At 38.8% G+C, this 16,663-nt stretch overlaps 1 protein-coding gene across 2 annotated transcripts in view; it reads right to left on the bottom strand.

The window, feature by feature from the left end:
* Positions 1-7,764, bottom strand: part of opn4xa (opsin 4xa) — a 94,729-nt gene extending 86,965 nt beyond the window's left edge. For both annotated transcript variants that reach the window (XM_067433738.1, XM_067433739.1), the window contains exons 1-2: positions 7,531-7,764; positions 4,343-4,450 (exon numbers count right to left, since the gene is read on the bottom strand). The gene's annotated coding sequence lies outside the window, so the exon portion shown is untranslated. The remainder of the gene's footprint in view (positions 1-4,342; positions 4,451-7,530) is intronic.
* Between the last annotated feature and the right edge of the window lie 8,899 nt (positions 7,765-16,663).

Here is a 16,663-nt window from a genome sequence, read left to right as displayed (position 1 = left end):
TCTACAAAACTCAATATACTCTACAAAACTCTACATACTGTACTCTACAAAACTCTATATACTGTACTCTACAAAACTCAAAATACTCTACTCTACAAAACTCTATATACTGTACTCTACAAAACTCTATATACTGTACTCTACAAAACTCTATATACTGTACTCTACAAAACTCTACATACTGTAATCTACAAAACTCTACATACTGTAATCTACAAAACTCAAAATACTCTACTCTACAAAACTCTATATACTGTACTCTACAAAACTCTACATACTGTACTCTACAAAACTCTACATACTGTACTCTACAAAACTCTATGTACTGTACTCTACAAAACTCTACATACTGTACTCTACAAAACTCAATATACTCTACAAAACTCTACATACTGTACTCTACAAAACTCTATATACTGTACTCTACAAAACTCTACTTACTGTACTCTACAAAACTCAATATACTGTACTCTACAAAACTCAAAATACTGTACTCTACAAAACTCAAAATACTGTACTCTACAAAACTCAATATACTCTACAAAACTCTATATACTGTACTCTACAAAACTCAAAATACTGTACTCTACAAAACTCAATATACTCTACAAAACTACATACTGTACTCTACAAAACTCTATATACTGTACTCTACAAAACTCTATGTACTGTACTTTACAAAACTCAAAATACTGTACTCTACAAAACTCAATATACTCTACAAAACTCTACATACTGTACTCTACATACTGTACTCTACAAAACTAAAAAATACTCTACAAAACTCTACGTACTGTACTCTACAAAACTCAATATACTCTACAAAACTCTATATACTGTACTCTACAAAACTCTATATACTGTACTCTACAAAACTAAAAATACTCTACAAAACTCTATGTACTGTAATCTACAAAACTCAAAATACTCTACTCTACAAACTCCACTAGATCCCTGAAGGTATGCTGTGGTATCTGGCACCAAGATGTTAGCAGCAGATCCTTTAAGTCCTGTAAGTTGCGAGGTGGGGCCTCCATGGATCGGACTAGTTTGTTCAGCACATCCACAGACGCTCAGTTTTTTTACTTTTGATAAATACTGACCACTGCAGACCGGGAACAGCCCACAAGAGCTGCAGTTTTGGAGATGCTCTGAGCCAGTCGTCTAGCCGTCACAATCTGGCCAAACTCGCTCAAATCCTTACGCTTGCCCATTTCTCCTGCTTCACACACATCAACTCTGAGGACAAAATGTTCACTTGCTGCCTAATATATCCCACCCACTAACAGGAGCCGTGATGATGAGATCATCAGTGTTATTCACTTCACCGGTCTGTGTATATATATATATTTATTTATTTTTTCATCAACTTGCTTTTTAAGTATTTTTCACAGAGCTTGTCACAATGCATTTTGGGATTGTCTTATCTCCTAAGTATAGTATATATGATGTTACCCTTAATGTTACCCTTAATATAACCCTTAACCCTTATATGATGTTATATCTAAGAATACATACATATAAATATATATATATATATAGCAACACGGTTACTTTGGGTAAAACCAACAAATTATTTTTACAATGCATTAAGTTTGTCTTTAAGTGGACATGAAAACTGCATTTAATCCATAATAAATATCAGGTTAAACATACATAGCAACATTACAACAGCTTATTTATATTTAAAATGTAAGAAATATGGGTGTAAATTAGACATTTCATCGTGATACGATCTATGCGATATGTGCTGATCCCTCAAAATATTCTGTGATAAAACTACAATTAATACAATACAATTTTATTCACCCAATACTTTTTTATTAACTTACAAATGCAACCAAAATGTATGTACATTTAATTAAACTCTTTACATTAAACTCTTTAAAAATTCCACATCCTTTATCCCAGTTGGGACAAAAGAAAGAGTATTAAAGGAACTGTATGTAAGAAATGTATTTCAATGAATCTTCAAATGGCCCTGATATGTCACTAGAGTAGACATTAATAAATCGTGTTAATTTTTAAATATTTATATCACTGACAACAGTAGTCCAGCCAGGATATTATCATTTAAAAGTTGTTGTTGCAGCCCTCATCTGATGTTGATGTTGTCATGTTGTGTTTTGGCCTGAAGCTCCGCCCTCCACCTATCGACCAATCACGAAGTCAGTAGTATCTCGGCATCTGGGTTGTCAGATGCCACAGCACTGAAGAAAACTCTAGACTTTAGATATTTTATTGAATTGTGCTCTCACGGTGTTTAGTAAATCCAGCCCTAGTTAGAACAGCTGTATTCAATCCTCAATGGACTTTAAGCAGAGCCCTCTAGTGGCCGCCAGACGTCTGCGCCGACGCTTCAGACTGTTGTTATTGCCGAGGCGTGTAAAGGCTCTTCTCTGAGCTCTTCACAGCAGCAGAATTGGAGATGACAGTCTCAAATTGCACACGCGGCTCCACTATTTAAACTATATGAATGACATATTTAAGATCCTGAACCTTTGTACTCTGAGCTCGGGGCGACTCGAACACATTCCACGACTCATCAACCCTAGACGTGACCCGCAGTGAACCCTGGCATTCGCATGAACCCACAGGTCAGCGGCAATGTTTCTATTTCATCTAAACACACACACACCACACACACACACCACTCAACGACCTTAAGTAAAAGTCAAAAAGTCTGTCATAAACTAAACTTGATCTTCTATTTAAAATGTAAAAGCTTAAAGCTGAATCAATAAAGCAATTGACAAAACTATGTTTTGTCTGTTATAGATGAACAGATAATCAATAACAGATCGTCTTGATTACAGGTGGATCACCATAACAATGTGTCTGTTCTAAAACCTAGTGCTCTCCCTACGTAGGCAGCATTTTAAGGCATCATAAATGTGCTCCTGACTCAAAGACAGTTCCAAAATTATATATGTATGCTTACATCTCATATACTATAAGACAGTCCCAAAATGCATTGTGACAAGCTCTGTGAAAAATACTTGAAAAAATTACTAATAATAAAAAGCAAGTTGATAAAAAAAATATATATATAGTATATGACCGGTGAAGTGAATAACACTGATGATCTCTTCATCACGGCTCCTGTTAGTGGGTGGGATATATTAGGCAGCAAGTGAACATTTATTCCTCAGAGTTGATGTGTGTGAAGCAGGAGAAATGGGCAAGCGTAAGGATTTGAGCGAGTTTGGCCAGATTGTGACGGCTAGACGACTGGGTCAGAGCATCTCCAAAACTGCAGCTCTTGTGGGCTGTTCCCGGTCTGCAGTGGTCAGTATCTATCAAAAGTGCTCCAAGGAAGGACCAGTGGAGAACCGGCCACAGGGTCATGGGCGGCCAAGGCTCATTGATGACCGTGGGGAGCGAAGGCTGGCCCGTGGGGTCCGATCAAACAGACGAGCTACTGGAGCTCAAACTGCTCCAGAAGTTAATGCTGGTTCTGATAGAAAGCTGTCAGAACACACAGTGCATATATTATATTTTATATTTTAATTCATATATAAAACTGTGTAAATTATATATTGTATTTTTTATGTATTTTATATATAGAATGTTAATTGGTGTTTTTTTGTAATTATTCATGAATTTTACAAGCAATGTCTGAGAGATAATTGTTTCAAGTAAATCCACTGTATGTTTTACATTGTATATTAAATAAAATGTTTCAGTTTGAGGGCAGCTGCCTGTCACTGGGTTTTGGAACAGAGCCATAAACAGGAAGACTGGTGATGGATTTCCTTCAACTGTTTGTCACTGCCCTCATGTGGACACACAGAAACAACACGCAAACGAGAGTGTGGAGCAACAGCATGTGTTGGTGGTCTGAAGTAATTCACCACAGCTGTGAAAAACACTGTGGGGTGTGTGTGTGTGTGTGTGTGTATGCTGCATAAGTGTGTATTTGAGTGAGTGAGTGTATGTGTGTGTCTGCAAGAGAGTGTGTGTGTGTGTGTGTGTGTGTGTGTGTGTGTGTGTGTGTGGAGTAGTGTGTGGAAGAGTTCGTGTTGCGTGAATGTGTGTTTGAGTGAGTTAGTGTGTGTGTGACTGTGTGTGTGTGTGTGTGTGTGTGTGTGTGTGTGTGTGTGTGTGTGTGAGTGAGTGAGTTGTATTTGTGTTGCGTGAGTGTGTGTTTGAGTGAGTGAGTGAGTGAGTGAGTGAGTGAGTGAGTGTGTGTGTTTGTGTGTGTATGTTGCGTGAAGTGTGAGTGCCTGTGTGTGTGTGTGTTGCGCGAATGTGTGTGTGAGTGAGTGTCTGTGTGTGTGAGTACATGTGTGTGTGTGTGCGTGCGTGCATGCGTTGCATGAATGTGTGTGTGTGTGTGTACCTCAGATTAGCACAGCTTGGCATCTCCACCTGGAACAGCCGCTCTGCTCTGGCAATGGGACGCCCGGGTCTTGTTTACTTCCCCGTTAAGCATTACAGCCGACCATCACTGAAACGGACACACAAAAATGTTATGCATCGGCCACAGAACCGTATTAAAGCTGTTGAAAATTACATATTTTACAGCAGGCATGTTGCTTAGAGTTGTTTCTCTCATCATAAACAGTATAAACATAAATATTCCAGACTGAATGTAGTGCTGGAGCATCTGCGCACACGATCCATGTGGTCTAGGCAACATGCATTTCTAAGAATAGAACAAAGTCTCTTTCTGTAACATTTTTAATTTATTCAAAATTGCAACACTGGTTAACAATTTAATGCATTTTGCATGAATGCATTGGGTAAAGTGACAGTTTACCCAATGCTCACGGTTACTCACAGTTCACACAGAATGCACATTTAAAATGCACGACCGTCTTTACACTGAAAAAATATGGAAAAGCTGCGTCGTGGAATGGAAAGGCGTTCAGTGTGAACAGACCCTTATATTGCATTCAAGATACCTACTCGTTTGATCAGTTCATGCGTTCCCCAGTTTCATTGCATTCATTTTTATTAAAATATGAATGTTACATATGAGACTTTATGCTATGTTTCAAACAAGTTGCTACACCAGGGCCCGTATTTATCAAGCTTCTCATAGTGCTATTTTAGTCTTTAAGGGTTACTGCAGCGATTAGCATATGGCTTTGTATCAGTAGAAACCCTGGAGTATATTCAAATGATTGTGCGTTCCCCCTCATATCCCCCTGAGACAAGAGATTTATGCATTTTATTTCTGGAAAAATTCCTCCTATGATGCAAATTGACGATATTTGCATCATTGGAGGAATGTTTGGCCAAAGGCTAAAGACTACAGCCAGCAGAGGGAGCCATTTCCGCATGTCTTGAACCCGCTCATGAGGATGGAGATCACACTCACAGCTCAGCTCAGCTACAGGCACTCATTTAAACGGAGATATGGTGAGCAATGTCAGTCTTTTAACTTCTCAAATTAATTTCTATGAAAGTTTGCGCTTGCAAAGGCATGAACTGAAACGCACCAGACTGAACTGGCGTTGTGAATGTATGCCGCGAGTGTAGTCTCGATTACCTCAGCTCTCATCACGAGAGCTCATCAGCTCATTTATCTCACTCCTGCAGTTAGTGCTCAGTGCTGTGAGACTCGCGCGGCGACTCACTCATTATATTGAACACACACGTTCAGTTTTTAATTGTAGTGTCTTCTCTAACTCAGTCACAGTAAACAAGTTGGTGGCTTTGGCCTCACAGGGCAGCGAAGCATTCTGGGAATTGTAGTCTTTCATCCCCATGAGACAAAAATACATTTTCTGTCTTTTCTCAGTCTAGAAAGCACCAAATTCAAAAATAATTTCACATTTCTACTACATTGACGACCCAGTTTAAATTAAATACAGCTTCATCTTCCCAGCGCTGAAGTACCCCTTTAAGTGCTGAGAATTCATGAAATTTACTCAAAGCAGTTAATCAAACGATATCGTTTGGACAGAGCAGACATCATCTTTTTCAGAGCTGGTTAATGTTGGGTTTTATAATTTAAAAAAAACGGTTCGACTAATTCAGCAAGCAGTAGCGATCGCTTCTTCCTCCTATCAGTTCGGTTTCCTTTGAGAATCCATGGTGGCTGATTATATATATAAAAAAATCTAGGCTATATATAGGCAGGTCAGTAAACAGCACACCAGTTTAAAAATTGTAATTAAGACATGGATGAAAACATGGACTTTCATTTCATTTGTGTATATTATAACGTATTCTCTTCAAAATTATTTTTTGTCAAATGTGTGTTGGATGTAAACTCCTTTTAGGAACTTCACCATGCAATGTGAATTTATCTGAGAATATTCTTAAATATGGACATCTATTCAGTGATTGGTTCATGCCTATGACATCATCCAAAATCCCGTTTGTGGCACAGCGAAGTGTTGTAAATCAACTTTAGGAATGACACTTAAGATTTAATCCTACACTGCCTACACTTAAAGTATGATTGGGATGCTTGATAACTAACTTTAAGCGCCAGTCAATGTAAGTCAATTCTTAGCAGTGTTTTTGTAAGTAATTCTAAGATGAATACGGGCCGAGATCTTTAAACATCTCTAGTTTTCTCTATGTTAACAGCACTTTATGAAATTATGAAAATCAGTTTTTGGCTTTAAATGATTAGAAAGTCATGGCCTAGTTGCTTTGTACTGTCTATATTGTGATGTATAATTAATTTCTTGTAGCATTCAAAAACTTTTTCACGCTTTAAATTGATCAAAAATGATAGTAAAGTGAGTAAAGACATTCATAATGCTACAAAAGATTATATTTCAAATTAATGCTGTTCTTTAGATCTGGTTTCCACAAAAATATGAAGTGTTTTCAACTCTGATAATAATCATAAATATTTCTTGAGCATCAGATCCTCATCTGAGAGTGATTAGTGAAGGATCATGTGACACTGAAGACTGGAGTAATGATTATAAATAAAGTATTGATCACAGGAATAAATTACATTTCAAAAATATCTCACTTTTTTACAGTATTTTTGCTTAAACCAATTGTGATGAGCAGAAGACACTTCCTTAAAAAAAAACCTTTAGATTAAAAAAATGTTGAAAATAATTTCCACCTCATCACACAGGCCACACAAACCAATAACTTACTCTATAAAATTGTGACTAAAGTAGAAGCCATTTGATAAGCTTTATCTTGCCCGTTACAGCAAAACGATCCATCAATATCATAAAGCATCTCTAACTACCTTCATTTCTCTTAAATCTTTCATCTTCTCGCCCACGTACAGTACAATGCCGTTACGGAGCCGCATGTAATCGGATGAGACACCAAAGCGCGGCGAGCAAAGGCGTCCCAGCTGGGACATGTGTCCCGATCCGGCCCATCTACACCTTCTTGTGGTCTTTTTTTGTGCGTTTGGCCTCAGGCTACGACGCTAAAGTCTCATCTGCTTTTTGGAGACCCGGCTCTTTCTCTAGGAATAATGATACCTTTAAGCGAATTCCCTTTTGTGAAGCACAGGGATCCCATTTCTCTTTTGAAAGCTCTTTCTCTTTCTTTCTATTCTCTGCCACGTCTTCTTGCTGTGGTGAAAAGCCGTACCTTCAGTTGTTAAAGTGATGCGTAAAAAATGATTGAGGGTTTCACCACAGCGTCTAGAGCTGTCCGTCAATACGATATTCACCTCCGGGCCACGGTGACACCAATCCAGCACCTGAAAAACAGAGAGAAGAGGGAGAAGAAAGAGAATAGAAGGGTGAAATATGTTGCGATTCTTGCTGAGGTGGATAATTGACCCCCTGATTGACCCTTTCAGTATCTTGCAGGAAAATATTTAGTCTACGTTCACTGCAAAAATGATGTCCATCTTCTTGTTTTTGGACTTGTTTTCCAACACAAATATCTAATCATTCAACATCTTCAACATTTCACATTTAATTGAGTGTTACTTGCCCTGTTTTCTTAAAAAAATGTGTCCAAATTAAGTGGAGTAATACCTGCCAGTGGGGTCAGAAAAGTAATTTTGTTTGCACTCTTTGAATTAACTTTTCCTGACCCCACTGGTAGATATTTGTTCTCAACGATTTAAGCACAAACTCACTTCATTTTGATCAGAAAACACTTAATATCTGTAGTTGTTTTGCTTCTCCAGTAAATGTATCTTGATTTAAGAATCTTAAGATATTTGAGCTGGAAAACGAGAAAGAAATGCAGATAAAAAAGAATAGATAAAAACCAATTAACTAATTGTTATTAACCAATTATTGTTTACCAATGTCTTTGCTTGACGTTCAATGATCAAATTCAACCATACAAATAAAATGGTTTCATTAAACATCATTTGTGTTTTTATTGCTAAAGAACTTTCTTCTCCTGCGTCCTATTCTTCTGTTGTTCAGAATGTCAGCACAGCTGAAAGGTTTGTTTGAGCGGCGCCCTCTACTGTATAGGCTTGGATTGGCATTTCCTTCATCCTGAGGGTTACTCGTTTCTTTGGGTGAGAAAGGACCTTTACCATAAAAAAAAAAATAAAACAATAAAAAAAAAAAAAAAGCTTAGCCCAGGTGAGAAAAAGTTATGCGAAATGAATGTAACATTACTTTCCAAAAAAGTACCTAAATAACGCCAATGAGTAACTTTTTAGGGAGTAATGCATAAGTGACGCAAGATCACATTCCATAAAAAGTAACTAACAAAATGGACACTTCTTGGAGGTTCTTGGCTGGATCAAGCTGGTCCAGACTTTATGCTGAATATATTTTTATGTCAGAATTGGATACAATTGATGTAGAAACAATTTCTACTCAGAGGTTGCTAGTAAATTTTACAAATGATTACAAATTAACATACTGAATTAAACATGAAGTTTTGAAGTAGAAAGACACGTAACATACTCCAGTAATCTTCTTTTAAAAAATACTTTTTCCTGCAGCGATTGTGCGCAGTTGTTCTTCAGCGGTCCGAAGGTGAAGACGCCGCCGCAGACGGGTCACGGGTGTCTCTCCTCGGGTTTGAACAGCTGTCTGCAGACATTCACAGCAGCTGTGCGGTAAAACTACATCTCTATCTGCATCAGATTTTGTTTGTGGACACACGTTAGACGGCAAGTGTTAGTAACATGATGAGAGTACGTTTCAAAGGCATGGACGAATCGCCCATCATGAGTGAACGACCCCAGAGCTGGACGGACAGGTGCAAACTCACACAGTGGGACACTTTCAACTCTGCTCAATAAATGCACGAAATTAGGTTTTTTATTTGCTCCAGTAAAAAAAAATTTTTTTTTACTGTCTTATTTAATTGTGCGGTAAACCACACGAAAAATGAAGAATCTAGCCGAAATCTCTTTTTCCGTGCATTAATCTAAAATAAATAAAAAAGTATAAAAGGGCTGTTTGATCTATTCTCTTTATACCATTACAAATAGGAAATGCAATGATCAGATGGTGCTCTGTTGGATTTTTCTGACATCCTTTACTCTTCCCTGATGACCTCTGGCCTACTTTCTGTATGATCTGAATTTCTGCGATCTGAATCTTAGAATATTGAATTTGATGATCTGAATTTCTTCTTCATCTGAAATCTTGAATCTGTATTTTCAAAAACTGAATATTTACAGTCTATTAATTTATAACAAAATATCTGCTGTTTGAAAATACATGTCTATACAATTTCAACATAAAAACATTTCAGATGTGTTCAATTTCAAATGCTCTATATTCAACATTTTAAAAAAAATCACATTCAGGACTATGTAAAATACAACATAATATTCAATTTTGTTAAATTACACTTGTCAATTATTCAGATTTATACAATTCAAATTCAGATAATTTTTTCATATTTCTAGCTCCATAAGCCTCCATGCCACGCCGCATTGAAGCAGTCATTTCTGCTCAAGGATTCCCGACCAAGTATTGAGTGCATAACTGAACATAATTATTTGAAGGTTGACTTTTTTTGTATTAAAAACACTCTTTTTTTATTGGTCTGATGAAATATGCTATTTTTTTTGAGATATTAAAACAATAAAAGACCTGAAATATTTCAGTTGGTGTGCAATGAATCTAAAATATATGAAAGTTTAATTTTTATCATTACATTATGGAAAATAATGAACTTTATCACAATATGCTAATTTTTTTAGAAGGACCTGTATATATATATATATATATATATATATATATATATATATATATATATATATTTATATATATATATATATATATATATATATATATATATATATATATATAAAATTGTTGATGTCAAGATAAAACTTAAAAGGTGAACAATCTCACAAAAAAATGTTTTGAGAAGAAAAACCATGGTCATAGACATGATGAGATGGGGAAGCTGATCCTGGGTCAGGGTTCGTGTTGAAGCACATGCACACAAGAACACAATCTACACCCGTCTGTTGAGCATGTGGTAACGGTCAGAGCTTGATAAAGTTCACATGTGTGCCAGAGGACAGACACATTCAGTCTACAGCTCATGCCGTTCATGTGTTTGGATTGAATAACGAAGGGGGCGACACATAAACTCCCTCTGGAACAATCATAAAAACAACAGCACTGCCCTGTTTATCAAACTCTATCACTGCTTATGCTACAAAAACACGTTACCGTGGAAACGAGTATCTGTTTGATATGCTATCAAAAAACTGATTCCCTGAATTCCAGTAACCAATTATAACTGTTCAACATCCAGGTAAAGACACACCTAAACTGAAATGATTAAATGCATCAGAAAAACCCCTTAGTCAACATTGTCTTTCAAAAAAAAAAAGTTCTAAAATGTATGATTAATACAGTTAATGGAGTTTAAGTCAAGTCAATCTTTACTATTACTGGTGCTCATAGTGTCAGTAACTATTAAAGCTGGCCGTTTGCGTCGCTCTGCAGTGCAGTGAAAATACCTAGCAACCATACACAACACACTCACAACCACCTAGCAACCACCCAGAAGATCCTAGCAACCGTACAGCAAACAACCTAGCAAACACCCAACAAGCGCCCAGAAGACCCTAGCAACCACATAGCAATGTCTTAGCAGCCATAAAGCAATGCCCTAGCAACCATATAGGTATGTCCTGGCAACCACACAGAACACTCTTAGAAACTGTACAGCAACACCCTAGCAACCACACAAAACGCTCTAAAAAAAACCCACATAGAACACCCTAGCAACCACACAGAAAAAAATAGCAACCACACAGCAAAGCCCTAGCAACCACACAGAACACCCTAGGAACTACATAGCAAATCCCTGTCAACTGCAGTGTAAAATATAGGCATATGAGGTTTCCACATGTTTTGTCTAATCTTAATCCTCTGGGGCTTTTTGCTCATTTTTAATCGAAAAATCGTACAATTTGGTTTTAAAGATTTTTTTTTTCCAGAATGGTACTAAACTTGGTAAGGTTTTGGCACAAAAACCATAGACATGATTAAAAAGGTTATATGATTCTAAAAACATCCACACTTGTCCTGTTCGTGGTCAAAAATGAGCGCATTGGAAACGAATGAGAGGCGAATTTCTTCAGTGCTTGGTATTGCAGCCTAAAATTCTCACTGAAAGCTATTTTTTTGAGATATCAACCTCAAATTTGAAACACAATTTTTTTTTAGATTTATAGATTTGATTTTCTCACAGATTCAGAGTAAAACACATTTTGGAAAACATATTTAATTTAAAAAAAATAGTATTTTTTATCTGCCAAGTGTCATCTTTAAAAAGAGTTCAAACTTCAGTCTGTGCTCCAAAGTTTCAAGATTCACCACGGTTTAAAGTTGGAAATTTTAGTCTCAGTTCCATGCTCAAAAAGTTAATATATGGATTATTATAACAGCTACTGCATCAATAAAACTTTGTACTTTAAAATCTTTAAATCTTAATATCTATATAATCTAATCTGACTCCCATTTCTTCAGCTCTCCTGATGAATGTGATCTGACTCCTCTTACCTCAGCTCTCCTGATGAATGTGATCTGACTCCTCTTACCTCAGCTCTCCTGATGAATGTGATCTGACTCCGCTTACCTCAGCTCTCCTGATGAATGTGATCTGACTCCGCTTACCTCAGCTCTCCTGATGAATGTGATCTGACTCCTCTTACCTCAGCTCTCCTGATTAATGTGATCTGACTCCTCTTACCTCAGCTCTCCTAATGAATGTAATCTGACTCCGCTTACCTCAGCTCTCCTGATGAATGTGATCTGACTCCGCTTACCTCAGCTCTCCTGATGAATGTAAACTTACTCCGCTTACCTCAGCTCTCCTGATGAATGTGATCTGACTCCTCTTACATCAGCTGTCCTGATGAATGTAATCTGACTCCTCTTACATCAGCTGTCCTGATGTATGTAATCTGACTCCGCTTACCTCAGCTGTCCTGATGAATGTAATCTGACTCCGCTTACCTCAGCTCTCCTGATGAATGTGATCTGACTCCTCTTACCTCAGCTCTCCTGATGAATGTGATCTGACTCCTCTTACCTCAGCTCTCCTGATGAATGCGATCTGACTCCTCTTACCTCAGCTCTCCTGATGAATTTTATCTGACTCCTCTTACCTCAGCTCTCCTGATGAATTTTATCTGACTCCACTTACCTCAGCTCTCCTGATGAATGTGATCTGACTCCTCTTACTTAAGCTCTCCTGATAAATGTGATCTGACTCCTCTTACCTCAGTTCTCCTGATGAATGTGATCTGACTCCTCTTACCTCAGCTCTCCTGATGAATGTGATCTGACTCCTCTTACCTCAGCTCTCCTGATGAATGTAATCTGACTCCGCTTACCTCAGCTCTCCTGATGAATGTAATCTGACTCCGCTTACCTCAGCTCTCCTGATGAATGTTATCTGACTCCTCTTACCTCAGCTCTCCTGATGAATGTAATCTAACTCCGCTTACCTCAGCTCTCCTGATGAATGTGATCTGACTCCGCTTACCTCAGCTCTCCTGATGAATGTGATCTGACTCCTCTTACCTCAGCTCTCCTGATGAATGTGATCTGACTCCGCTTACCTCAGCTCTCCTGATGAATGTTATCTGACTCCTCTTACCTCAGCTCTCCTGATGAATGTAATCTGACTCCGCTTACCTCAGCTCTCCTGATGAATGTAATCTGACTCCTCTTACCTCAGCTCTCCTGATGAATGTTATCTGACTCCTCTTACCTCAGATGTCCGATGAATGTAATCTGACTCCACTTACCTCAGATGTCCTGATGAATGTAATCTGACACCGCTTACCTCAGCTCTCCTGATGAATGTTATCTGACTCCGCTTACCTCAGCTCTCCTGATGAATGTGATCTGACTCCGCTTATCCCAGCTCTCCTGTTGAATGTAATCTGACTCCTCTTACCTCAGCTCTCCTGATGAATGTGATCTGACTCCTCTTACTTCAGCTCTCCTGATGAATGTAATCTGACACCGCTTACCTCAGCTCTCCTGATTAATGTAATTTGACTCCGCTTACCTCAGCTCTCCTGATGAATGTAATTTGACTCCGCTTACCTCAGCTCTCCTGATGAATGTGATCTGACTCCTCTTACCTCAGCTCTCCTGATGAATGTGATCTGACTCCTCTTACCTCAGCTCTCCTGATGAATGTTATCTGACTCCTCTTACCTCAGCTCTCCTGATTAATGTAACCTGACTCCGCTTACCTCAGCTCTCCTGATGAATGTGATCTGACTCCTCTTACCTCAGCTCTCCTGACGAATGTTATCTGACTCCTCTTACCTCAGCTCTCCTGATGAATGTAATCTGACTCCTCTTACCTCAGCTCTCCTGATGAATGTAATCTGACTCCGCTTACCTCAGCTGTCCTGATGAATGTAATCTGACTCCGCTTACCTCAGCTCTCCTGATGAATGTGATCTGACTCCTCTTACCTCAGCTCTCCTGATGAATGTGATCTGACTCCTCTTACCTCAGCTGTCCTGATGAATGTAATCTGACTCCTCTTACCTCAGCTCTCCTGATGAATGTAATCTGACTCCTCTTACCTCAGCTCTCCTGATGAATGTGATCTGACTCCTCTTACCTCAGCTGTCCTGATGAATGTAATCTGACTCCGCTTACCTCAGCTCTCCTGATGAATGTGATCTGACTCCTCTTACCTCAGCTCTCCTGATGAATGTGATCTGACTCCTCTTACCTCAGCTCTCCTAATGAATGTAATCTGACTTCTCTTACCTCAGCTCTCCTGATGAATGTGATCTGACTCCTCTTACCTCAGCTCTCCTGATGAATGTAATCTGACTCCGCTTACCTCAGCTCTCCTGATGAATGTGATCTGACTCCTCTTACCTCAGCTCTCCTGATGAATGTAATCTGACTTCTCTTACCTCAGCTCTCCTGATGAATGTGATCTGACTCCTCTTACCTCAGCTCTCCTGATGAATGCAATCTGACTCCTCTTACCTCAGCTCTCCTGATGAATGTGATCTGACTCCTCTTACCTCAGCTCTCCTGACGAATGTTATCTGACTCCTCTTACCTCAGCTCTCCTGATGAATGTTATCTGACTCCTCTTACCTCAGCTCTCCTGATGAATGTAATCTGACTTCTCTTATCCTACTCCTCTTAATATGATCTGACTCCGCTTACCTCAGCTCTCCTGATGAATGTAATCTGACTCCTCTTACCTCAGCTCTCCTGATGAATGTAATCTGACTCCTCTTACCTCAGCTCTCCTGATGAATGTAATCTGACTCCGCTTACCTCAGCTCTCCTGATGAATGTAATCTGACTCCTCTTACCTCAGCTCTCCTGATGAATGTAATCTGACTCCGCTTACCTCAGCTCTCCTGATGAATGTGATCTGACTCCGCTTACCTCAGCTCTCCTGATGAATGTGATCTGACTCCTCTTACCTCAGCTCTCCTGATGAATGTAATCTGACTTCTCTTACCTCAGCTCTCCTGATGAATGTGATCTGACTCCTCTTACCTCAGCTCTCCTGATGAATGCAATCTGACTCCTCTTACCTCAGCTCTCCTGATGAATGTGATCTGACTCCTCTTACCTCAGCTCTCCTGACGAATGTTATCTGACTCCTCTTACCTCAGCTCTCCTGATGAATGTTATCTGACTCCTCTTACCTCAGCTCTCCTGATGAATGTAATCTGACTTCTCTTATCCTACTCCTCTTAATATGATCTGACTCCTCTTACCTCAGCTCTCCTGATGAATGTGATCTGACTCCTCTTACTTCAGCTCTCCTGATGAATGTAATCTGACTCCTGACTCTCGCTCGGCTCTCTCACATTATATTGAACAGACACGTTCAGTTTTTAATTGTAGTGTCGGTTTTCTAACTGAACTGATTTTATGAAAATGAACGCAGTGGGCAAGTGATCCAGTAGCGGTAGCTTTGGGAGTGGCCTCGTAAGGCAAGTGCATTCTGGGAGTTGTTGTTTTTCATCCCCATGATGAGACAAAAATACATTTTCTGTGTTTTCTCAGTCTAGAAGGCACCAAATTAAAAAATAATTTCACATTTCTACTACATAATAACCCAATTTAAATACAAAGCTTAATGCTAAATCACTGAAGTAACCCTTTTAAGTAAAAACATTATCAAACTAAAATATAGTAGCTACATTAATTTAACTGAAAAGCAAAAAAAATCTGTCATTTTTTACCTCCACACAAGCCGCACAAGAGGGTTAAACTAATGGTTCTAAAATTGTGTGTCCAAATATTTATCCAAACATAAGTCTAAGAGGATTATGAGTCTATTTGTCCAGCTCAAAGCCGAGGCACTCTCTCTAGCTTTGGCACCAGGCCACATCTGACTGGAGTTTAAATAGCGACCCTGGATCATTCACACAGTACCACGTTAAAACTGCTGGAACACAGCCAACCTGAAAAACGACTTTATTCTTCACTTCCTCTGACCTTGGCACTTAAATTACATTTTTATATTAGAACAACACTGAATGTCAAGGCCAGAGGCTCTGCTTTTTCGCTCATTTACAGCTAATTATCAACATGATCAACAGTAGATGTTCGTTTGTTCTGCTTTTTGATTATTATCCGTTATCACATGAAGGTTCAAGGCCTGATCATGTCCATGTCGTCTGATAGAGACGTGTCCCGCTTATGGCATTGAATTATGGCTATAAAAACAGAGCCTTTAGTAATACGAGAGCTATGAAGCAGTCAAATGTTCCTTTCCTACAAAAACAAACATTAACCTCATATCCAGCCAAAGATATCTGACATACCGTTCATATTTAGCCTAATTGCATTGTTATTATTAGATTGTACAGTCTTAATTATTAGTAATGGCGATTCATTGTGTTGAAGAGGTAGAATAACATGAAGGTAACGGATAGCTTCCAGAACATCTGTAGGCGAGCCAAGCAGCTTTATTGCGATCTGTGGCTGCGCTGCTTTGATGCTGCTTTCAGAGGGGAGGAGCTGCTGCTGATTTATACAGCAGAACACAGATAGACACGAGCGCTTGACTACACCTTTACAACATGTGTCACTGATACTGTACTCCATTATCACAGACACTACATGCAGCTCGACCTGATGTTTACAAGCCCTCAGGCACAAAACTGCTCCACAGCACTCATCAGCGTTGGGGAAGCTACTCTGAAACTGGAGTTTGACAAGCTACTTGCTACTGAAAAAGCTATACACTGCTATAAAAGCAACTGCGCTACTGTCAAGCTACTGTAGTTCACCCAAAAATAAGAATGTCATGT

The sequence above is a fragment of the Pseudorasbora parva genome, chromosome 23, assembly GCF_024679245.1.
Source record: "Pseudorasbora parva isolate DD20220531a chromosome 23, ASM2467924v1, whole genome shotgun sequence".
NCBI lineage: Eukaryota > Metazoa > Chordata > Actinopteri > Cypriniformes > Gobionidae > Pseudorasbora > Pseudorasbora parva.
Note: the sequence above shows the minus strand (reverse complement) of the source record. Positions and strands in the feature narration are given on the sequence as shown.